At 44.5% G+C, this 26,491-nt stretch overlaps 1 protein-coding gene across 1 annotated transcript in view; it reads right to left on the bottom strand.

Moving 5' to 3' along the window:
* LOC126262531 (cartilage oligomeric matrix protein) overlaps window positions 1–26,491 on the bottom strand; it is a 472,157-nt gene that overhangs the window by 322,826 nt on the left and 122,840 nt on the right. The window lies entirely within an intron of this gene.

Below are 26,491 nucleotides of genomic sequence, written 5' to 3'. Positions count from 1 at the left end.
ACTCTGTCTCTAGGTTGGTGAATATGCCTGTCCAGTGTGGCATAAATCCTCCCAAACGAAAGAAGTAGTCGTAGCCCTAAATGAAACTGCAAGGCTGATTACTGAATATCGGAAACCGCCTCCTATTCATAAACTGTACTGTATGAACGCTTTGCTCGTCCTGTCGTTCTCCGGGAAACAGCCGCAAATATCGAAAAAAGGAAGTCGAGGAAAATGAGTTACACCCACTGCATGAACGTACTTCTTCAAGACCATGGTTGAGGTCTTAGGAAAAGCTTTTTTAAAGTCATCATTTTCACTAAACACATCAGCCATGAAAATGAGGGATAAACTTTGGGCAGCTAAAATAAATCATCCCTAAGTAGGAGTAAAGCCAGCAGAGTGGTTACTAGCCGGACACAGCTTAGACTGGACCACATGGAGATCACTGAACAGGTTACGAAAGGGCGGTGGCAAATGTAGGGACAGTCTATATAAATACGAATACTTAAAAGGACCAACACGGTGTCAATGTGTAGAATCACAATCAACGAAACATCTGTGTCAGTGTTTATGTTTCCTTCATTCTTGCAAGGAGGACGAGTTGGTGAAGATACAAGAAAATGATGCAGCAGTTGTCCATTTTGGGCAAAGATGGTTCGACTTCAATTTTGTTTCTGTATGTAAGTGTAAATTCCTCCTATTTCCTTTCCAGAAACTGTAAATCTATAGAATCCTACATGTACGCCTCTGACTTGAGTAAATAAATTAGTGACGTTAACAAAGCGTTAAGAAACCGAAACACAAATAGTCTCAGTTTACGCCTCAATGTTTAGTTGTATATAAACGAAAATACCGTAGATATTGACAAACAGTACCCAAATATCAGCTGTACTGCAGATGACAGTTAAACAGCCAACATAATCTGTGTGCAATTAGATCTATATTTTGTTAAATGATTGTGAATATAATCCCAAAAATATATTTTATGTATTCTCACGTAACATTTTACTTGTTATTATAATTGCGTAGGCTTCCACGGCCACAGTCAGTCGATATAAAAGTTTTTTGGTATGGTACCGCGTAATGTACACTCCTGGAAATTGAAATAAGAACACCGTGCATTCATTGTCCCAGGAAGGGGAAACTTTATTGACACATTCCTGGGGTCAGATACATCACATGATCACACTGACAGAACCACAGGCACATAGACACAGGCAACAGAGCATGCACAATGTCGGCACTAGTACAGTGTATATCCACCTTTCGCAGCAATGCAGGCTGCTATTCTCCCATGGAGACGATCGTAGAGATGCTGGATGTAGTCCTGTGGAACGGCTTGCCATGCCATTTCCACCTGGCGCCTCAGTTGGACCAGCGTTCGTGCTGGACGTGCAGACCGCGTGAGACGACGCTTCATCCAGTCCCAAACATGCTCAATGGGGGACAGATCCGGAGATCTTGCTGGCCAGGGTAGTTGACTTACACCTTCTAGAGCACGTTGGGTGGCACGGGATACATGCGGACGTGCATTGTCCTGTTGGAACAGCAAGTTCCCTTGCCGGTCTAGGAATGGTAGAACGATGGGTTCGATGACGGTTTGGATGTACCGTGCACTATTCAGTGTCCCCTCGACGATCACCAGTGGTGTACGGCCAGTGTAGGAGATGGCTCCCCACACCATGATGCCGGGTGTTGGCCCTGTGTGCCTCGGTCGTATGCAGTCCTGATTGTGGCGCTCACCTGCACGGCGCCAAACACGCATACCACCATCATTGGCACCAAGGCAGAAGCGACTCTCATCGCTGAAGACGACACGTCTCCATTCGTCCCTCCATTCACGCCTGTCGCGACACCACTGGAGGCGGGCTGCACGATGTTGGGGCGTGAGCGGAAGACGGCCTAACGATGTGCGGGACCGTAGCCCAGCTTCATGGAGACAGTTGCGAATGGTCCTCGCCGATACCCCAGGAGCAACAGTGTCCCTAATTTGCTGGGAAGTGGCGGTGCGGTCCCCTACGGCACTGCGTAGGATCCTACGGTCTTGGCGTGCATCCGTGCGTCGCTGCGGTCCGGTCCCAGGTCGACGGGCACGTGCACCTTCCGCCGACCACTGGCGACAACATCGATGTACTGTGGAGACCTCACGCCCCACGTGTTGAGCAATTCGGCGGTACGTCCACCCGGCCTCCCGCATGCCCACTATACGCCCTCGCTCAAAGTCCGTCAACTGCACATACGGTTCACGTCCACGCTGTCGCGGCATGCTACCAGTGTTAAAGACTGCGATGGAGCTCCGTATGCCACGGCAAACTGGCTGACACTGACGGCGGCGGTGCACAAATGCTGCGCAGCTAGCGCCATTCGACGGCCAACACCGCGGTTCCTGGTGTGTCCGCTGTGCCGTGCGTGTGATCATTGCTTGTACAGCCCTCTCGCAGTGTCCGGAGCAAGTATGGTGGGTCTGACACACCGGTGTCAATGTGTTCTTTTTTCCTATTCCAGGAGTGTATAAAACTACTGCTGCTGAAGAAAAACCAACGTTTCGGCCACTGTTGCAGCGGCCTTCTTCTGGGTCTACTGGTGCTTTCTGGCTATGCAGTGTCTCTTATATTTTGTTGTTACTGTTCACTGCGCATGCCCTTGACCGGTGTGGCCGTGCGGTTCTAGGCGCTTCAGTCTGTAACCGCGTGACCGCTACGGTCGCAGGTTCGAATCCTGCCTCGGGCTTGGATGTGTGTGATGTCCTTGGGTTAGTTAGGTTTATGTAGTTCTAAGTTCTAGGGGACTGATGACCACAGATGTTAAGTCCCATAGTGCTCAGAGCCATTTGAACCATTTTTTTGTTCACCGGTAGTTCTCGTGCCTCGTGTTGACAGTGCGGTCTGTTGGGTTCTGATTGCTGGCAACCAAGATGGGGCAAGCCTGAGTCCATCCTCACTATTCATGTTATTAGGATGTTTAAGTATTTCGATGGCCTCTCTTGTTTTGCGTATCGTCATAACCGGCTACTTACCCAACACACAGGCTTCGCTGGATTTTATTTCTTTTCCGTAGTCTTGCTGATGTTCTGGCACTGTAGATTTGTTGTGTTGCCCTAGACGAATATAGCGCACGTGTTCACAAATGCGCGTTGCTATTCGCATGCCACACTCGCCGATGCATGCCTCTCCACATTCGCACTCCACCTTGTACCCGCCTGCAATGTGTAATGCATCCACCTTGTTCTCAGTGGAGCCTAGCACGTCCTGGATCATGCGACCACTATAGAAGACAGGCTGCACCCCAACCCGGCGAAGGTGTTTGCCTATTCGGTCAGTAACAGAAGAAGGCCGCTGCAACCGTGACCGAAACGTTGGTTTCTCTCAAGCAGCAGTAGTTTTATACATTATGACGCGGTACCATACCCAGAGAACTTTGATGCCGATTTTACTTGTTCGAGAGACAAAGAGAAGCCACTGATGATGTTGAAATGTCACCGCAGTACGTACGAGTGAAAAAGGAAGAATATTTCTTCAAAAACTGTATATTTACTGAAGCGAAAGCTGACATAGAAAGTGAGCTTTTACCTCAAGGTGAATACTGTAATATAATTACGTGATGCCTCAATGTAGGTCAACTGAATGGCCATTCGCGTGGGTTGTGTGTTTGCACAAGCAATAGCCCGAGCGGTCTCGATGGAGGAAAATTGCTCGCCAATCACCAGCCGCAGATGGGCCGTGACCCCGCGATTGCTGGGCGACAGCTGATCTGTTCGAAGCCTCACGATGCACACTCGGAGTGTGATTTATGGCGCTTCCTGTCGCATGCGCCCCTGTGGCCCCAGTCTTGTTGTGAGGGGTGGTACGAACGAGACACATCGCCCAGGCACCGCGCTACCGACACGGGGGTCACCGACAGATTGCGCCTGCCCTGAACCCTAATCACAGCAAACTGATCTCTCGCCAGGCGTCCTACAAAGCAGCTGTTTGTCATTTTCCTATATTCTGAAGCGTCGTCGTTACGATAAAGTGCTTTTTTATTTATACAAGGTTCCTCAGACCTATCGTAATGCACTTTTTATGGGAAACGAAGCATCCGATCTTTTTCGTATGAAACGACTGTTAAGCAGACTGATAAGGTCGAATGAAATGAACTTTTCTAGCTCTGAGATTGGTCCAAAATATTGACATGGAAAGGCACGGTTTTATAAAATTTTGTTGGTATGTCCTATCTGGACATTTTCTTTTGTTTGCGACAGATAGTATGGCAGATATTTCCAAATTTCTCTAGTTTCGTGTGAATAAGTTTGTCGCTACTACGATGAGCTTTACTTCCACAAGACAAACTGCAGTGGGTAGTTGCAGTTGAAGGAGGTCCCGCAGTATTGTAGAAGACAATGCGTTTCAGTATATTTTACCTTCATTTCCACATCAGCAACGTCAATACGAGTATAAGGTCACTTTCGACATTCATTCTTCACAGAATTGCGAGTTACACGTGAAATCACACAAACGTGATCCAGGGTTTAGGTCTGGGGGTAGGGAAGGGCCGGGTCTTATTGACCTCCTCCCCTAAATATACTGTGCCTCAGGAGCAATGGTCAACATTCAGGGATATCACAGGAACGATCATTCGAAGCAAAAGATTCTGCCAAATATGGGCTCTAAGATGCGTACCTTAAGAACTATGAGCATTTGTTCATCTTTGCTTGTGTGAAACACATCCGTTCTACTGAATTAGCGGTCATAGCTCATAAAGTACGCATTGTAGAGCGCAAGTTTACTAGAATTTTTTGTCTTGGATGATCATTCATCTGCATTTCTCCTGTCATATCTCTGGATACTGAGCATACCTCCTAGACAGCCCGTGTAACGACGCATCGATACGTGAGATTTGAATAATGATAACAATAAAATATATAAAATGCTCTCATACATTAACCACGACAATAATAATAGTAATAACAATAATAATTTGTTTACATCGGTGCTACATACCATGATTTCCAAGAAACCGCAAGTCAGAGAAAAGCATTTTTACAAATACGAAGGGCGTTCAATAAGTAAAGCAACACTTTTTTTTTCTCGGCCGGTTTGGTTTGAAAAAATGCGGAATTTGTTGCGGGACTCCGTCGAATATTCCCGCTTCAACCCCTATAGTTTCATGAAGTTCCGTCAGGTGGCAGCCCTATAAGTAGCCTTCAAAATGGCATCTGTAACGGAGGCGCGTTTAAGCAGAGACTTGTCATTGAGTTTCTCTTGGCGGAAAACTAGAGCATCGCAGGTATTAATGGGCGCTTGCAGAATGCCTGCCGTGACCGGAAAGTGAACAAAAGCACGGTGAGTCGTTGGGCGCAAACCTGTCCCATCTCCCGCGTGCCGGCCGGCCGGCAGCACACAGCTTTGACTCCTGCAATGTTGGAACGTACAAACACTCAGTGTGCAGACACTCTCATTCGAGGTCGTCGACGGATCACAACCAAACACCTCGCTGCACAACTGGCCTCACACAAGTTTGCGCACCCGAAAGGCACTCAGAAAACTTTATTGGACTGTTTTTTCTCTTCCACCCTACAGCCCGGAGCTCGCTCCTTCCGACTTCCGTCTCTTTGGCCCAACGAAAGATTCACTTCGCAGGAAGCAGTACTCGCATGATGGGGAGGTTATTGATGCAGCAAGGCGTTGGCTCAGACTTCGACCAGTAGAGTGCTACCATCCGGTCATACGTGTCCTCCTAGTAAGGTGGCGTAAGGCGTCGTATTGAACGGAGATTACGTTGAAAAATACGGTTTTGTAGCCAAAAGAGTGGGGAATCGTATGATGTTTTGGAATCCTGAATAAAGCAAACTGCTTTCACAAAAAAAATGTTTTGCATTACTTATTGAACACCCCTCGTATTTGAGAAATGCTTGTGCGACGCAATTGACTTAAGAATTATAACAGTAACAAACTATCACACCTTTATAATTTAAACGGAATGAAATAACAATAGCCGGCCGGGGTGCCCGAGCGGTTCTAGACGCTTCACTCTGGAACCGCGCGACCACTACGGTCGCAGGTTCGAATCCTGCCTCGGGCATTGATGTGTGTTATGTCCTTAGGTTAGTTAGGTTTAAGTAGTTCTAAGTTCTAGGGGACTGATGATCTCAGATGTTAAGTCCCATAGTGATCAGAGCCATTTAAACCATTTTTGAAATGACAATATGCACGCAGCGTTATCGGTTTTCCGCTTAGCAGTAGAACTGGGAACACAGGTTTACACTCTACGGCTACGCGTGAATGTAAGCGAGGAAATGCTGTATCTTTGTGTCGTTTCCGGCTTATGCCATTTTATTTTCCTAGTGAATTCTCCGTTCCCTTCCGTCGCGCCTTATTCAACTTGGTGTGGTCCTCCGAGTCTACATGTGGACTCGTGGACCGTTAGGATCTGTTGTGGGCAGCAGGTCTGGTCAGGATGTGAATGAATCCCTTTTCCTGCCTGGGATTTTTCCTGCGTTCAGTGAGACCGCGAACCAATCTACATGGGCTAGCCCTCCGGGGAGCAACCCAAGAGTATGGTTCATTAAACGAAGCTTCCGATTTTTTTAGAATTTCTGCCAGTTTTGACACATAGTTTCCAAGCTACTTCACTTTCCAAAAATCAGCTGCAAAAATGGAAATTAATACAAGTACGCCTTAAGACAAAAAAATGACATAGCACGAAGGAATAACCCGAATGGGACGGAAATCGATTGATGTGATGTTTGTTTGCACAGAAACAAATGATTACAGTTTCAGAAAAATTGTATGATTTATTCAAGAGAAATGTCTTTACCAATTGAGGAGCCAGTAACACGTTGCTCTACCTCTGGCCCTTATACAAGCGATTATTCGGCTTGGTACTGTTTGACAGAGTTTTTGGTTGTCCCCCTGACGGATATCGTGCCAAATTCTGCCCAAATGGCGCGTTACACCGTGAAAATGCCGAACTGATAGCAGGGCCCTGCCCGGAGCAACGTTCTCAGTTGTGGAGAGATGTGACGACCTTGGTGGCCTAGATCGGGTTTGGCAAGCACGAAGACAAGCGACAGAAGGTCTCGTCGTGTGTGGACGGGAATTATTTTGCTGAAATGTCAGTGCAGGTTGGCTTGCAACTAAAGGTAACAAAGCAGAGCATAAAATACCGTCAACGTACCGCTGTGCTGTAAAGGTTCCATGGATGACCCCAAAAAGGGTCCTGTTATGAAAAGAAAGGGCGCCGGAGACCACCACTGCTGGCTGTCAGGCCATATGGCGAGCGACAGTCAGGTTCGTATCCCAGTGCTGTCTGGAGGCGTCACCAGACACGTCTTGGACCTGGAATCTCATTCACAGGAGCAGAATTGTCTTCAGTGATGAGTCCCGTTTCGAACTGACTCCCGATGACCAGTGAAAACGTGTCTGGAGACGCCCCAGGCGGCGATGGGAAACCATCCTAGGCTTACATTTCTGCAGGACAATACCTGTCTGCACGCAGCGACAGTTCCTACTGCTTGTTTTCATGCTTGTCAAACGCTACTTTGGCCAGAAAAGTCGCCGGATCTCTCCCCTGTCGAGAACGTTTGGAGCATTACGAACAGCCCCTGCACCCAGCTCTTGATTTCGAAGATCTAGCGCGGCAGTTGGACAGAATTTCGTACGATATCTCTAAGGAGGACATCGAACGACTCCATCAATCAGAACCGAGCCGAATAACAGCTTGCATAAAGGCCAGAAGTTATTGACTTGCTCAATTTGTAAAGCCCTTTCTCGTTCAATTTTTCTGAAATTGTAATCATTTGTTTATCTCTGAATCACATCTACAGATTTCAGTTCCTCCGTGGTGCGTTATGTTGTTGTCTTAGAAAGTATAAAGTCTTTTAGTAAAATGCTGTTTGCAGGGGAGGTCCATGATGTCCAGGACACCCTACTTGGATTCAGGCCTGAAATCGTATGATGACCACACGATGACTGACTGTTTAGAGAGACTGGAGAGAAGGAGAGAGAGAGAGAGAGAGAGAGACAGAGAGAGAGAGAGAGATGAGGTGGACTTCGGTGACGATCACGTGACTGGACAGACGAGAGCGAGAAGTCGCGCACGAACAGTGTCTTGGCCAGTCGCCATGGCTTCTCCTGGTAACCTCGAACTGGTGTGCCGATAAATAAGTCGTGAAACAAAGCCTCCCGCAAACAACGGTATGATGAAGTCGGTTTGTGTTGAGTGTGATACACTGGAGAAGAGGGCGGCGGATAAGGACCTGTCCACGACAAACCGGAATACGGTGCAAGCCGCGAAGTGGCCATAAAGCTGCGAGCGGCCAGTGGGCTGGCAACAGTCCCCGCGCCACAGTACAGAAACCGTGTCCAGCAGTCAGCGAACGGAACAGACCGCCGTCGCGGCCCACAGATACATAGCGCCGTGAATCATTTGCGAGTGGCGAGGGAGTTTCAATAACAGCGGCGTCCGTGATCTATGAGCAGCTCCGAGCTACCAGCGTGGACTCTGGAAGCACCGATGATTCATAACCCGCCTCGCGTTATTTACGTCTCATATTCCATGGCCCATGGAAAGAGGTAAAATTTAACTTACTGAGTACAAAAAAAAAAAAAAAACCGCCAACATCGGGTTAAATCGTTACCGGTAACCTTGTAGAACCTATCACGTCATTTAAATACCTAGGGGTAGTAGTATGAAGCGATCTGACACTACAATAACAAGCTGTAAGATACTAGAGGACAGATCAGATGGAAGCATGACAGTAGCTTACGCGACTGCACTAAGAGGCCAAGTCATGAGATGTATGTGTCGTCAGTCGTTGGATGCTCAAACCCGCCCGCCATCCCCAGTTTTTTTAATGAGTCATCTCACTAGTTTGATGCGGTTCGCTACGAATTCCTAGCCTGTGCCAAACTCTTCAATTATTTATTACATGAATTCCAATTTCCGTCTCCCCTTACACTTTTTATCCTCTACAGCTCGCCCCAGTACTGTGGAAGTCATTCCCACATGTCTTAAAACATGTCCTGCTCTTCTTCTTGTCAATCTTTTCCACTTATTACTATCCCCGCCAATTTTGCAGAGAACCTCCACATTCCTTACCTTGTCAGTGCATCCTGCTACAGCACCACGTCTCAAACGCCTCGATTCGCTTCGACCAGCTTTCCCAACAACGCATGAATCACATACAACGCTGTGCTCCAGGCGTCTTCCTCAAATTAAGCATACAAGGTGCGTTTGTCTTCGCCAAACAAATTATAACTTTTCAGCTTGACAATTATTTTTATATTATAATTGAATTCCTTAACAGATATTATAAATATAATGGAAATTTCTGGTAAGGACTATGAGACCAAACAGCTGACGTCATCGGTCCCTATCGGTCCCTAAGCTTACGCACTACTTAATCTAGCTTTAACTTACACTAAGGACCTCCGTCGGGGGGAGGGGGTGGGGGAGCAGCGCGAACTCTGACACGGCGCCTCGCATCGCATGGCTAAGTATAATGATTCGCTACATTTATCAAGTTTTCTGACTGATTAAGATGAAAGTATAAATAAAGTTTCGTAATTGGACAACATGTAGCCATGTTTTAAAAGAGAAAACTTAAGCTACAACCTACTGACACATTTCACATGATAGCTAATTGTGGCAAATACAGTCCACACAATACGGAAATAACTGACAACGTTTCTGATTGTAACGGAAATTTAAATCAACGTATCGGATAATCCATGTTTGAAAGTAGCAATCACTTTTTACATAGTTTATCATCCTTGCAGAACATTCTTGTCTTAATTCTCGGTATGAAAAAGGAGGCAATCCATATAGTAGGTCTCGACTTGAACCCTGTAGGACCGGAACCTGTCTTGAGTAAGAGACTGGCGACGCTTGATTGTTAAAGCGGCCTGCACAGTGAGGCCACGCCCTCTACTATATGTGGCTTCGCCCGCTTCCGTCACAAGTAAAGTGGGCAACGGATGAGGAAGTGGTCTGCCGTAGCTGGAACACACAGGCTGCAGAAAAACGAAGGACGGATGCCGCACTTTCCGCGAAATGTTTACTTGGTATCAGTAGGAAAATCCTCGCATCTTAGTGGGTAAGTAGGTGATAGCAGGCGAGAAGGATGGTTAATCAGCGCCCTCTAAGAGGTTGAAAGGTCTCTGTTGGATTCCTTTCATGTTAATTTCTTAAATCTGTTGTCATTTACGGCATAAATTCCTCTTCTAAATTTACTGTGGTGTTTCTGACTATCTGGGAGGAGACTGAGCAGTGAAACGTGTTACTTTTACACATGAACAAGAACGATCTGTCATACTACTACACTTTAAAACACAATTTATATGTAATTCATGTCACACAGTCTCATACGGAACCTAAATCCGCTTTCTTTTATATACTGTATATGATAAGATACTGTCATCCCCCTTCCCTTCTGTGTGAAAGAATGAATGAGCAAATGTATTTCTAGTTGCATGCTGGATGGTAGCAGACAAGCCTGTCTGCTAGAGAACAGTAGGACCAACGTCGGAACAGGTAGCTACGCTTTCTAAAAGCAAAGAGGTTTCTATCCTTAGTATGGTCCTGTCCGTCCCTTGTCATGTTGGTATAGGAAGCTGCCTCTCTGGCCTCTTCCGTTTGTATTTGTGAGCCACCCTCAGGAAGGGACCACGGCAGTCTGTCCGCGGCGAGCGTCTGAAGTGGTAAGATCTCCGGCTAAGCGCGTGCCTGCTAAGTCCGTAGGACAATGGATTTCTTAAGTTCAGCCTAATTGAAAATTTAATCACCTTTATTTCAGGTCTAGCTCTAAAATATCTAATGTTATCTTAAATTGCAACGCAGTGTAATTCGAGTGTGAAGTTCAGAATATATTTCGGTAGTTGCTTTGTCACTACTTTGTGAGTAAAGTGGAACCACATGTTGATCAGTAACTCTAACTAAGGTCATCAATCTTAAATGCGAATGTGCGTGAGATTATGACGTCTCGTCTTGACAATATTTTTCAATACAGCAACTTTTCTTTATGTTCAACCCACGTGGAGTGTACTTTGTGAGACCAGTACCACGTGCTTATACAATTGTTTGACCCATCAGGTTAATAGTAAGACGATAGTAACCAGTTCGAGGTTTTTCTTTTGTAAATTGCTTTTCGATCTAATTTATTTTAATTATCAAAATTATTGTGGAGTTACACTCTTTGTGTAAACCAAGTTGACCACGTGAAGCATGTGGTGTAATCATCAAAGTAGCCCTCAGCTATTCTTTTCGGGAAGATTTCACAGAGAGTTAGTGTGAATTTAGTATACCAGTGTGTGGTAATTACATAATGGACAGGATTGTGCTACGAACGTAACTTCTTTGGGTGAAAATTGAATCGGTTGGTTGTGGTTAATTTCCTCTTGCATATGTTTCAACGTTCTTCGTGTGTTATTTTATGAATGCAGTGTTGTATGCAGTCTCCCAGTCTTGGCTCTATATTTGATGTGTTCCATAAGATTACAATCTCACATTTTCACAATCCTAAATAAGGCACCAGTTTAATTATAAATCAAGTTTAATATGCTGAAATTTCAATGATCAATGTTAAAATAAATTTCCAAATATAAACTGATTTTTTTCCTTTTTATTTAAATTCTCTTATATATATATATATATATATATATATATATATATATATATATATATATATATATATGTCACCGGTTGTCGTATGACGATTAAAAGATTATAATTAATGTTAGTCTGGTTGGGAATTTGGTAAGCTAGACTGGATACCTGGTGAAACAGTTGCGCAGTAATGCAAGGTTAACTTCCCCAGACAGCTCACAGCTTTTAAACCGGTTTTATTGTCTATCAGCACCGCTTTCATAGCAAATTAATGCAACAACATTACAAGGTTCGGCATTGCTGTGCAGACTTTCCCTCGATATGTCGATCTCATATTCTAAACAAGGTTTAGCTACCGGCATAGCGCAAAAGACAAGGCCTATTCAACTCATCTTCCGCACTTTTTGGAATAGGGTTGGAGCCTGTTCCGTTTCCTCACATTATCTTTCCATCTCTTTTATGGACTTCTTATGACTTTTATACCACTTGGTTTATAAACAACATCAACGTCGGAAAACCTTATGTTGTGTACCCATTCAGCCAACTTGCACAAAATATTTATAAATTATATACACAAACTTTTCTCATGTATCAGTCCAGCAGTCACTGAAATTGTATCTGAATCAGCACAGTGGTTCCTGAGAATAGCGTTCACATACAGACAGAAAAACATGGTGGGAAAATCCAGTTTATTAATATGTAGAGATTTCTAGATTTTGTTGTCATTTTCAAGACAGTTTTCATGCTACTTGGTTGTACGAAAGTTATTTGTGAAATCTGCAAATCGATATATGTAAAAATATAAACGTTCTACAATTTTTTGTGGGATGGGCGTGAATTTTGACCCTTACGCCCTCTCCCCACTTCACCTGGAACAACATCTTTACTTAGGAACGCCCGTCCTTTCTTTTCATAGCTTTCTGGAGGGGCCAACACATAAAGTGTCCACCACAATGGTTCTCGTGTTTTGCGTCAGTCTTGAACGAGAGCGCACGTACTCGAGGAATAGTAAGCTCCTTAAATATAAAGATCGTGATTTTAATCACGAGGGAGGTACAAATTCTCTACATTATTAAAGATGAACTGCCGACCCGCAATCTGTAGTTACGCGTCGATGTGCTGCCTGCAGCCTATACAACAGGTCAGCCAACTTGGCGCCTTGTTCCACTCTTCCGCTCATTGTTCGCAGTTCCCTCTCTCACTCGTCTCTACATCACAGAGCCTATCTAATTATCAGAAGACATTAATTCGGTAATACTTGATTCCTTTGTTCATCTCTGAAACGTGATGATCATTCTTTGGTGAACTGTTAGAACTCTGACACAGGTGTTAATTATTTGTTTCAGTAAATATATGGGTTTTGTGTAAAATTAACGAATAAAACTAGAAATTGTTAGAAAAGTTTATTTAGCGAATATAAGTGGGCTGGGTTAGAAAATACTTGCTGTTTTGTGAAATTCGTAAGTAAAGCTCTGGATCTTGAGTTTCAGTCATAATATTAAAACAAATTACTAATAAAAAATAAATTGTCAAGAAATATCTGTTGAGCTCAAATAAAAGACTACAAAGAAAAGAGCTGTTAAAAATAATTTGGTTTAAGTTGCCCGAGACTGCAGTCGTGTGTGTGAGTTGCGTTTGTGTGAGTGTATGTATATGACTGTCGTCTATTTTCGACGGAGGCCTTACTGGCCGAAAGTTATATTTGTGGCAGTCTTTTTGTTGTACCTATCTGCAAGTCAGCATCTCCACTATATGGTGAGTAGCAACTTTCCTTTTCATAATATTGTTACATTCCATCCTAGATTTTCCATTGTTTGATTTAATTAAAAAATCGTGTTACGTAAAGCACAGGGTGCAGAAAATCAAACTAGTCCCGTTCTTAAAGAAGTATCCATTCTGAGTTATTTTCTGCGCAGAAATGCGCTAGAGAAGGATAGAGTTCTGCTTTAGTGGTGTACGATCCACGTTCTAAAATTACCTGCCAATGCGTAGCACGAAGCTTTTGGATAGGTTGTTTATTCACAGATCGTAAACCGGATGCTGATTTAATCTTTCCAGGAGATATTTATTGCCCTGTTGCAGTAGCAACTTAATGAAGCTCTAACACGAGTGCCGCACAATGGACTTCACGTCTTAATTGTTCGTTATTTATGCAACACCTTCCAGCTCTGTCAGCGTGGAGCGTGATTAACTGCTTTATCAACGATACTTTTGTAGTCCGAACGGCGCCGTGAATACTAAGTGAAATAGAACAAGACACACAGATATTGTTCCGTTCGCAGAAAAAGGATAAAGAGTCAGCAGTGAGGTTCGAGTTTTACGTCCTGTTGCTATCGAGGTCAATAGCTATGATGGTGGAGTGGAATCGGCAGTGATTCGGGAACCATCCTGGCATTCCTGAAGTGGTTGGCGTTGGTCGTGAGTCATGTTTGTATAGCTCAGTAGGTAAGAGCACTGCCTATCGAGGGCATTGTTCCGTGTTCTAGACCTGAATTGTCACACAGTTTCGATAGGTTGGAAAATTAAAAATATAATATGTTGTGGGCGCATTTCTTACAATCGATAAAACATCGTCCTTTTCATAATAGTTTAGCACGAAACTAGCCTGTTTCTTTATTTCAGTAGACTAACAACTCATTCTAAAGTAAAACTACAACCATCACATATCAGTCGTGGAACTATATAACGTATTTCATAGAGGTCCAAGTGTCAGACTGTTGCCCTTGAGAAGTTACTTTCTGTGCAAAAATTAACTTAATTATAAATACCGATTAGGAAACAGTAATGCACTGGGCAGTGTCTAAATACCTTGAACATTGTGTCCGGAGCGCGCAATCATGTCCGAGTCGGAATACGAAAACCCGCCTCATTGTATTAGTACGCCCCTATTGAGGTGGTTTTTCTTTTATCCTCCTCCAGTTAGTTTAGAATTGGAGGCATTGAACGACGAAAGGCTTCCTTCGAAACGTCATCTATGTGATCAAAAGTATCTGGACACCTGTTCAAAAAATGGTTCAAATGGCTCTGAGCACTATGCGACTCAACTTCTAAGGTCATCAGTCGCCTAGAACTTAGAACTACTTAAACCTAACTAACCTAAGGACATCACACACATCCATGCCCGAGACAGGATTCGAACCTGCGACTGTTGCGGTCGCGCGGTTCCAGAGTGTAGCGCCTAGAGCCGCTCGGCCACCCTGGTCGGCTCACTGCCTCACAGATGCTGCTTTAGGACACGGTGCATTGTCATGCTGATACAAGCAGCCATCGACTTGGTACTGTTCTCTTGTTGCAAGCAATACACAACACTGTAAAATGTGTTCACATCCTACTCGATTAAGATTTTTCTTAAGTGCAACAAGGGAGTCACGCTCTAACCATGAAAAACACCTCCATACCGGAACACCAACTTCTCTGTACCTCACTGATGGCACTATATATGATGGCAAGTAACATTCTTCAGACATTCGCCAAACCCAAATCTTCCATCGGATTGCCCCACCGCGTAGCGTGATTCGTCGTTCGAAATCGCTCGTTTCCAGTCTCTCCACTGTCCAGTTACTCCACCTTAAGCGTCGCTTAGCACTTACTACAGAAATGTGTGGCTTCTTGAGCATTGTACCCCATTCTTCTTACACTTAGCTGCTAGCTGGTATGCTGGCAGCACTGTGGGGCTCCCGAGTCATTCCTTCCGCTCATTTCATACGATTTTTTTGCAATCACTCGCCGCAATGCTCGATGCTCGTTGACTGTCTGTACATGAAGTCTGCGTGGTCTTCAATTAACTGCGGTTGTTACTTCGCATTTCCACTTGACAATCATATCACAGTCGATCCGGACAGCTTTAGTAGGCACCAAATGGCCCTGATGGATTTGTTACTCAGGTGAGATCCAGTAGCTGGTCGACTTTCGATGTCACTGAGCCCTCGTGGTCGACCCATGCTTCTGCCACTGCTTCTCTACTTTTATACTGGTGGGTCCGCCTCCCGTGACATCTAGCGGTAGATTCCGTATCACATAGCGGTGTTGGCTCTGAGCACTATGGGACTTAACATCTGTGGTCATCAGTCCCCTAGAACTTAGAACTACTTAAACCTAACTAACCTAAGGACAGCACACACATCCATGCCCGAGGCAGGATTCGAACCTGCGACCGTAGCGGTCTCGCGGTTCCAGACTGAAGCGCCTAGAACCCCACGGCCCACCGGCCGGCTCACATAGCGGTGTCTGGATACTTTTGATCAGATATTATATGCGAGATAAAGTAAAGGAAATTGTATGGCATAGTTGGCTCGGAGATCCCGAGAGGTAGGTCAGCCACATTAATCTTAAATGGTTCTCTGCCTTCGCGCAAAATATTAGAGTTGTGTTTCAACTATATCTGATGAGTTTAGATAGGTGTACTGAATATTTGTGTAGTGTTGTCATGTGTCCGCTTTATCATGATAAAAAGAAGGGACAAGCTGAAGCCTGATTCCGATAGATAACTTATTTCTTTCGGATAGGGCCAACGGGAGTTCCGTTCTTTAAGTACCTTTCTGACGGACTGATCGCCTTCACAAAGTCACAGGTCCTTGCTCCACGAGACATTGTTGAAACGTTTGAAAAGTTGAAAGTTTTGTAATTTAATCTCGGATATTGGAAACAAAGTTCGGTATTAATGAATTTGATGTCGAAATCTTTCCTCTCCAAGCCGACCAAGTACTGAGAGTGAAAATTTCTTAGCCGGCCGAAGTGGCCGTGCGGTTAAAGGCGCTGCAGCCTGGAACCGCAAGACCGCTACGGTCGCAGGTTCGAATCCTGCCTCGGGCGTGGATGTTTGTGATGTCCTTAGGTTAGTTAGGTTTAACTAGTTCTAAGTTCTAGGGGACTAATGACCTCAGCAGTTGAGTCCCATAGTGCTCAGAGCCATTTGAACCATTTTTTTGAAAATTTCTTCCACCACCAAGATTCAAACAGTGCGTTAACATCTCGGATACGAAGGCAGGTCATATGCTAGATGAGTCAGAAGTACAACTATATTGTTAGTGTAACTTGTAAGTAGAGTGACCGAGTGTTGCTGTGTGGTGTAGTTGTGGATGAGAAACACAGAATAAGGCGCATAACTCTTTCGCCTCAGCTGACTTTCGATTCGTTCAGCTAGGCGGATCAGAAGCTTATGAAACAAAGAGAAAATTACGCCTCTCGCCCAGACAGTAATTATGTCGTGTCATTACCTTCTTTAAAGAGTTGCTCTGTTAAGGGGAAGTAAAGGAGAGGCGCCCCTTTGTCCTCTTGACAGTCGGCAGAAGGCGCTGAGTGTGCAAGGGAAAGGCGAGGACAGCCCTTTTCTGTCTGCCGACTGCCCGGCAGCAAGAACAGCCATAAAAGACTTCTGGGAGCGTAGCCGACTCCTTGTGTCTTTCTTTTATTGTCGCTACGCGACCCCATTTCCGCACGTGGCCTACATATACACAGCAACTGAGTCTGAATTTTTTTTAGACACTGGGAGGTATAACAAACTGAACGGCACCAGCTCGAGGGTGAGTTATCCAAAAACCCTCACTTTTCTCTGCTGTACTCTTAAAAATCTACATTGGAGCGCCAAAGGAATTGGTATAGGAATGCGTATTCAACTACTGACATAGGTAAACAGGCAGGATACGGCGCTCAGTCGGAAACGCCTATACAGGGTGTTAAAAAAGGTACGGCCAAACTTTCAGGAAACATTCCTCACACACAAAGAAAGAAAATATGTCATGTGGACATGTGTCCGGAAACGCTTACTTTCCATGTTAGAGCTCATTTTATTACTTCTCTTCAAATAACATTGATCATGGAATGAAAACACACAGCAATAGAATGTACCAGCATGATTTCAAACACTTTGTTACAGGAAATGTTCAAAATGTCCTCCGTTAGCGAGGATACATGCATCCACCCTCCGTCGCATGGAATCCCTGATGCCCTGATGCAGCCCTGGAGAATGGCGTATTGTATCAAAGCCGTCCACAATACGAGCACGAAGAGTCTCTACATTTGGTACCGGGGTTGCGTAGACAAGAGCTTTCAAATGCCCCCATAAACGAAAGTCAAGAGGGTTGAGGTCAGGAGAGCGTGGAGGCCATGGAATTGGTCCGCCTCTACCAATCCATCGGTCACCGAATCTGTTGTTGAGAAGCGTACGAACCCTTCGACTGAAATGTGCAGGAGCTCCATCGTGCATGAACCACATGTTGTGTCGTAATTGTAAAGGCACATCTTCTAGCAGCACAGATAGAGTATCCCGTATGAAATCATGATAACGTGCTCCATTGAGCGTAGGTGGAAGAACAAACTAAAATGAGCTCAAACATAGAAATTAAGCGTTTCCGGACACATGTCTACATAACATCTTTTCTTTATTTGTGTGTGAGGAATGTTTCCTGAAAGTTTGGCCGTACCTCTTTGTAACACCCTGTATAAGACAAGTGTCTGGCACAGTTGTTAGATCGGTTACTGCTGCTACAGTGACAGGTTATCAAGATTTAAGTGAGTTTAACGCTGTATTAAAATTACAGACCAATATCCTTAACATCGGTTTGTTGCAGGACTCTCGAACATATTCTCAGTTCGAATATAATGAATTTCCTTGAGACAGAGAAGTTGCTGTTCATGCATCAGCACCGCTTTAGAAAGCATTGCTCCTGCGAAACGCAACTCGCCTTTTTTCACATGATATCAATTTGATAGGGTGGATAGCGATGTGCGGCTGTTTGCTGATGATGCTGTGGTGTACGGGAAGGTGTCGTCGTTGAGTGACTGTAGGAGGATACAACATGGCTTGGACAGGATTTGTGATTGGTGTAAAGAATTGCAGCTAACTCTAAATATAGATAAATGTAAATTAATGCAGATGAATAAGAAAAAGAATTCCTTAATGTTTCAATATTCCATTAGTTGTGTAGCGCTTGACACAGTCACGTCAATTAAATATTTGGGCGTAACATTGCAAAGCGATATGAGGTGGGACAAGCATGTAATGGTAGTTGTGGGGAAGGCGGATAGTCGTCTTCGGTTCATTGGTAGAATTTTGGGAATATGTGGTTCATCTGTAAAGGAGACCGCTTATAAAACACTAATACGACCTATTCTTGAGTACTGCTCGAGCGTTTGGGATCCCTATCAGGTCGGATTGAGGGAGGACATAGAAGCAATTCAGAGGTGGGCTGCTAGATTTGTTACTGGTAGGTTGGATGATCACGTGAGTGTTACGGAAATGCTTCAGGAACTCTGGTGGGAGTCTGGAGGAAAGGAGGCGTTCTTTTCGTGAATCGTTACTGAGGAAATTTAGAGAACCAGCATTTCAGGCTGACTGCAGTACAATTTTACTGCCGCCAACTTATATTTCGCGGAAAGACCACAAAGATAAGATAAGAGAGATTAGGGCTCGTACAGAGGCGTATAGGCAGTCATTTTTCCCTCGTTCTGTTTGGGAGTGGAACAGAGAGAGAAGATGCTAGTTGTGGTACGAGGTACCCTCCGCCACGCACCGTATGGTGGATTGCGGGGTATGCATGTAGATGTAGATATTAAAGTTGGCGCACGAGCGATGGGTCACAGTATCTCCGAGGTAGCGATGAAGTGGGGATTTTCCCGTACGACCATTTCACGAGTGTACCGTGAATATAAGGAAACAGATAACACACCAAATCTCCGACGTCGCTGCGGCCTGAAAATATTCGTCAAGAACGAGAGCAACAACGACTGAAGAGAATTGTTCAACGTGACAGAAGTGCACCCCTTCCGCTATAGCTGCAGATTTCAGTGCTGGGCCATCAACAAGTGTCAGCGTGCGAACCATTCAACGAAATATCATCGATATGGGCTTTCGGAGTCGAAGGCCCACTCGTGTACCCTTGATGACTGCGCGACACAAAGCTTTACGCCTCCCCGTGGCCCATCAGTACCAATATTCGACTGTTGATGACTGGAAATATGTATCTGGTCGGACGAGTCTCGTTTGAAATTGTATCATGCGGATGGACGTGCACGGGTGTGGTTACAACCTCTTTAATCCATGGACCCTGCATGTCAGCAAGTGACTGTTCAAGCTGGCGGAGGCTCTGTAATGGTATGGGGCGTTTGCAGTTGAAGTGATACGGGACACTTGATACGTCTGGATACGACTGTGACAGGTGACACACACGTAAGCATCGTATCTGATCACCTGCAATCATACGTGTCCTTTGCGCATTCCGACGGACTTGGGCAATTCCAGCAGGACAATGCAGAGTGTCTCCAGGAAAACTCTTCCGAGTTTAAACACTTCCGATGGCCAGCAAATTCCCCAGGCATGAACGTTATGGAGCATTTCTGGGATGCCTTGCAACTTGCTGTTCAGAAGAGATCTCCACCACCCCGCTACTCTTACGGATTTATGGACAGCCCTGCAGGTTTCATGGTATCAGTTTCCTCCAGCACTACTTCAGACACTAGTCCAGTCCATGCCACGTCCTGTCGGGGCACTTCTGCGTTCTCGCGGGAGCCCTGCACGATATTAGGCAGGTGTACCGGTTTGTTTGGCTCTTCAATGTATCTCACTATGGTAACTCGCAGGTGGGATTGCTAGTACGCCTTCTTTATGCAATAATGTATTGTTATACAAACTGTATTTACTTTACAGAAACGAGCAATAAAAATATTGTGTAATGTCGATAACCGAATGCTTTGCAGATACCGCTTCGGGAATCTAGGGAGTTTTACACTCACCAGCCAATACGTTCAGTTCCTAATGATGTTTGTGGTTATTAAGGAGACTTAATGTAGTTTAAACTGTGAAATTCACAACCACAAAACAAGAAGAAAAATAATTTACGTGTAGAGTTTCGTGCCTATGTACGGTTGAGAAGTGAGTTTTTATTTCGCGCAAAATTCGTTAGACGTCAGACCGAAAATACGAAGCCTTAGATATTCAGACATAGAGTTTATCTCATTAGCCAGTCTTTCAATATTTTATCAGATTATTTGGACGGGAGGATATAAATTCCGGCTGCCACTAGCATTCAAATACAATAGGTTTTAACTTTTCCAGTATGTAGATACGTAGACACAGGGGTTGGACAAAAACATTAAGCACCGAGATAAATGCACGCGTGAACATAAACGCGGGTGCTAGCCAAGTCTGCAAGTTGCGCTGTTGTATGTCCTCAGAACGTCGCAGTGTCAGTCGAGATTAGAACAGTGTTGTGTGTAGTCGTGAGTGAATTATGTCGGAGCTAGGTGAATTTGAACCTGGGAAAATGGTTGCTGCTCGAGTGGTTCCGTTACCAAGGGAGCCGAATTGCTTGGTGTTTCGAGAGGCACTACATCAGAGATTTATACTGCGTACAGGGAAACTGGAAAAGCGTGATTCGCTAATAACGCAGACGGAAGTATGCCCTGAGTGATCGCTACGATCATTGAGAAGGATCGTAACGAAAAATAAGAAGACGTCAGCTGGAAAAGTCTTTGCAGAGCTGAATGTCGCACTAGCAAACCCCGTCAGCACAAAAACAATACTGAGAAAGATCTATAAACAGGCAATGGCAGGGCAAGCTGGAATTCCAGAACCGCTTATCAGTAATGCAAATGCCCGTAACAGGAAAACGTGGTGCCGCAGCCACGAAACCTGGACTATGGCGCAACGAAAGAAAGTCATTTGGTCGGATGAGTGTTGTTACATATTATTTCCAACTATAGCCGAGTTTACGTCCCAAGAGTGAAACATGGCAAGGGTTCGATGATTATTTGGGCAGCCATATTGTGGTATTCCATCGCTCCACGGTTACTCTCAAGGTCGCATTACTGACAAGGATTACGTACCCATTTCGGCTCATCAGATCCATCCTATGACACAATGGTGGTTCCCCACTGATAATGCCGTGATCCAAGGTGACAGAGCCTCTGTTCACACAGAGCGCATCGTCCAGGACTTTTCTGAGCACGAGGATGAATCGTCGCGCCTCCCCTGGCCAAGGAAGTCGCCAGATCTCAGTATTATTGAGCCTTAGTGGTCTAAGCCGGCCGGAGTGGCCAAGCGGTTCTAGGCGCTTCAGTCTGGAACCGCGCGACCGCTACGGTCGCAGGTTCGAATCCTGCCTCGGGCACGGATGTGTGTGATGTCCTTACATTAGTTAGGTTTAAGTAGTTCTAGGTTCTAGGGGACTGATGACCTCAGCAGTTAAGTCCCATAGTGCTCAGAGTCATTTAAACCATTTTTTTTGTGGTCTAATTTGGAGAGAAGGGTGTGTGACCTCTATCAGCGTCCATCATAGTTACCTCAACTTGCCACTGTTTGCAGGAAGCATGGTGTATGATTCCCTTTAAAACCATGCAGGACGTGTAATTATCCATTCCGAGACGACTGGAAGCTGTTTTAAATACCAATGCTTTTTTCCTACACAGTTCAAAATGGTTCAAATGGCTCTGAGCACTATGGGACTAAACTTCTGAGGTCATCAGTCCCCTAGAACTTAGAACTACTTAAACCTAACTAACCTAAGGACATCACACACATCCATGCCCGAGGCAGGTTGGTTCAAATGGCTCTGAGCACTATGGGCCTCAACTGCTGTGGTCATTAGTCCGCTAGAACTTAGAAGTACTTAAACCTAACTAACCTAAGGACATCACAAACATCCATGCCGGAGGCAGGATTCGAACCTGCGACCGTAGCAGTCGCACGGTTCCGGACTGCGCGCCTAGAACCGCGAGACCACCGCGGCCGGCCCCCGTGGCAGGATTCGAACCTGCGACCGTAGCGGTCTCGCGGTTCCAGACTGTAGCGCCGAGAACCGCTCCGCCACCACGGCCGGCTCCTACACAGTGTTAGGCATGACAGTGTGTAGTGCTTGTGGTGTTTCTATAATTTTGTTCACCCCCTGTAGCTCATAATATTCTCTCAAATCAGTAACGCCTTCACTCTAATTTCAAATCCCTATTGCTCTCCTTCGTTGTGGGAATAACATAACGAATGTGTAAACACTGTTGAATTCGAATTTCATCAGTAGCACAAAGGTAAATTTCCTACGCTATAGAGGTAACAGGATCGCTATACTGATGTAAAATATCATGCTGATATGTCGTACATAACTGCTTGGGCAGCCCTACTGCCACCAACATACATCTCGCCTAAGGACCGCAAAGACAAGACAGAGAAATCAGAGCTCGCACGGATGCATATAGACAGTTCTATTCCTTGCTCCTTTTTGCAGGTACAAGGATGGCGCACTGGCGGAGCCGTCATTTGTACTCAGGAGATGTATGTGGTGTCCGACGTGATTACGACCGGACGACGGGAATTACCAGACTTTGAACGCGGAATGGTCATTGAAGCTACACGCATGGGACATTCCATTTCGGAAATCGTTAGGGAATTCAGTATTCCCAGATCCACAATGTCAATGATGTGCTGAGAATATCAAATTTCAGTCATTACCTCTCTCTAGGGACAATTCAGTGGCTGATCACCTTCACTTAACGACCGAGAGCAGCAGCATTTCCGTAGAGTTGTCAGTGCTGACAGAGAAGCAACACTGCCTGAAATAACTGCAGAAATCAAGCGGAACGTACGACGAACGCATCCGTTAGGACAGTGCGGCGAATTTGGCGTTAATGGGCTATGGCAGTAGACGACTTAATGCGAGAGCGTTTGCTAACAGCACGGCATCGCCTGCAGTGCCTGTCTTGGGTTCGTGACCATATCGATCGGGCCCTAGACGACTGGAAAACAGTGGTCAGATGAGTCCCAACTTCAGTTGGTGATGGTATGGTTCGAGTATGACGCAGACCACACGAAACCATGGGCCCAAGTTGTCAACAAGGCATTATGTAAGCTGTTGATTTCTCCGTAATGGTGATCAGAAATGTAGAAACTCGTTGAACATACTAAACTGAGGCAACACCGTCTGCAGTGGCAATCTCGTGTCACAGTGAAACGCAGCAAGGGCTGTGGATAAAGTTCCGATGTATGTGATGTTGGTACAAATGTATTTAACGGAATCCCCGAGAAGAATGTGTTTACAATAGGTTCAAGAGCTTACGGATCGGAAGATAGCGGTTGATGATGCATCACAGTCGGGTCATCCGTTAACAAGCACAACGGCAGCAACAATTAGCAAGTGCGACAATCTGTCTCTGATTCATTGTGTCTGCTAATCGCCAAGGACAGAGACATCGTGAAATAAGAGCTTCAGGGCCTTCAGGAAAGCATGAGTGAATAACCTCTGAGCCGAATGGAAGTGAATGGGTAACAGTGTCTGCCTATCAGTTTGATGTTGAAGTCCTATAGAATTAGACGCCTAGTTGCAGTCCTGTAGCGACTGGTTTATAAGCCGGGTCTCCAGGGCTGTGTACAGCGCAGCGCAAACATCGTTCTGGACCGCGACAGTTGTCCCGCCAAGAAAGAGTGTACGACGAGCAGGGCCTCCAGTGAAGGCCACGGCTGGAATATGGAGGCTCCAGCAGCCTGTCCGGTTCTCCCACGGGGATGCCGAATGCCGACAGCCGACCGCCGACCACGCACTCGCGTCAACGACTCGCGCCCCACATCCTACGGAGGATTTCTGGTTTTAGTTGTCCGAAATACCCCGCCTCAGATGTAGACATTCTCCAAGTTTCTCAAGCGTTAATAGCATTGCTCTATCTACTTCTCATGCGTTAATCGCATTGCTCTATCGTGTACGTTCTGCGTGGTACGACACTCTCTCACAACAAAATTCTTCCTGCACTAACAAGAGAACCGCACGGCAGTCATCCTTTTTAATTTTTTATATTTATGGTACGTGATGTTCAGAACTCAAATATAACTCTCCCAAACCAATTTGTGATATTCGCTATTTTTGGCTTCATTAAAACAGCAAATAGTTAATACTTTCAGCCAGAAGGCAAATACTTGTTTATAAATAATGATTTATGTATAATACGGCGTCGCATAGCGACGGTGGAATTTCATAAATAATGTAATCCGTCGTCTTTGGGCGGCAATATAAACAGAAGAATACGGATAGATATGCGATCCTTCACCATTTTGTTCGCTGGAGAACAAATGAAGCCTTGAGCGCTAAAGGCAGTCTGATCTAATCTTTTACTAAATGTATAAAAACGTGTTCCGTCTAAGTTTGAATGAAGTGTAAAAAGAAGAACTATTATAACTTATCGTGACGACACATGGGCGACTCAAGAGGACAATGGCTATGTAAAAGAGCGCTCAATGGACACGAAACGTACATAAAAATCTACCGTCATTGTAGTACTAAGCATAAGGTACGATATATGTTGTAGTTATAATAAATATTTGTTCTGGAAATTTTGAATCATTTAGCAGTGCTCATTCCTGTCATCTCCTCAGTATTATTTTCATTTTAATTATGCATTTTACTAAGATTACAGACACCAAGATCAGCAGTCCAATGTGCGTGTTACATTGACAAAAAGAAAACTGTTTTATCGTCTTCTTGCATCAGCTTTAATATTGAATTTCCCTTTTGTGTGATGTTACAGTTGTTTTTGGGCCCTTAAGAACTTTCTGGTCCCTTAGGAAATTGTTTTGTCATAACAATAACTTCACGACCGGTTATGATAGTATCTACGATCATGAAGTAATTAGAAAGACGATAATGCAATTTCTTAATCAATAGCACGCTAGCTGTGACTGCTTCGAGCAACGCGAAACTGCAAGTAAAGACCATTCACATTTCATAATGCAATATTTTATGACAATGGTAAATCCATGATTCTTATGCCAATTGTGATTGATAAAGCAGTAGACGAAATCTCAAATTCCAACTTTTCCATTGAATAACAACATCACTTTTATTTTGTTAAATCACAAATTCTATGCAAAAATTCTCGAGAAAAGCGACTTTGAAGGTTCCGACCAAATTTAATATACTAAAATAAGGTAGATTTTTAAAAATTTTTGCTTTTCGGAAAGCATTGTGGCCCTGTGGTAGAGTGCTCTGTCGCTGTGTGTTCTCTCTTAAGCGAGGCGTAAAAACAAAAAGATAGAAAAAATTGAGATTGTAATTTTTTAAGTTATACAACCTTCGTTAACTATCTTTTATACAGAATTAAGAATTTTTGTTTGTAATGAAAAATTGATTTTTGTTCAATATATGACCACAAATACTTCTTTCATGAAATGGCTGTTATGTGTGTTAATTAGCACACATTTGATGAATTTTATGTTTAAATGATATAGGTATTTGAATTGAACAGAAAAAAGGAAAATGGTTATGACCGAAAGGAGACTCTATCAAGCGATTACCATTCTCGTGCGCGTTACATATTTTCCACTTAACGCAAGTGCTCGAAAAACATGGGCCTTTGTTTAAAAATTTGATTCCACGTGAAATAGACCTCAGTCACCCTGCCCTCCCACGCAGCGAGCGAACAGTTTGCAACAGAGGCACACTGCTTCTCGAAAAATATCTCTCTTACGTTAGCATGATAAACGTGGTCGGAAAACTTGGAAGAATTTTTGATGGTTGCACTGGACTTACTTTGGAGAGGTAAATTTGGATTCTGCATTAGAAGTGCTATAAAAATGCGATTGTCGTGTAGTGGCCTACCAAGTGCATTTTATAATAAAGAGCTTCAGTGCATGTGTTGTGAGATAAGCGAAGAACATGGGTCGTTTGGAAAAACATGGCATACTGTCCACGGAAATTCAGAAACTGATTATGTTTTTAATTATGCTCATATAGTTTGTAGTAAAAAATTAAAAAAAAATAAAAGAACATGGGCAATGGTAGTACGTGAACAACATCTTTGATAAACGTCGAAAGAAGGAAACTGGATGGTGGTGTGTTCGTCGGTCATGGCCAATCACTTTAACTACAGAATTTTTTACAGGCGCCACGCGGGATTAGCCGAGCGGTCTGAGGCGCTGCAATGATGGACTGTGCGGCCGGTCCCGGCGGAGGTT

The sequence above is a fragment of the Schistocerca nitens genome, chromosome 6 (assembly GCF_023898315.1).
Source record: "Schistocerca nitens isolate TAMUIC-IGC-003100 chromosome 6, iqSchNite1.1, whole genome shotgun sequence".
NCBI lineage: Eukaryota > Metazoa > Arthropoda > Insecta > Orthoptera > Acrididae > Schistocerca > Schistocerca nitens.
The sequence above is the reverse complement of the archived record's forward strand: the minus strand, read 5'-3'. Positions and strand labels throughout refer to the sequence as shown.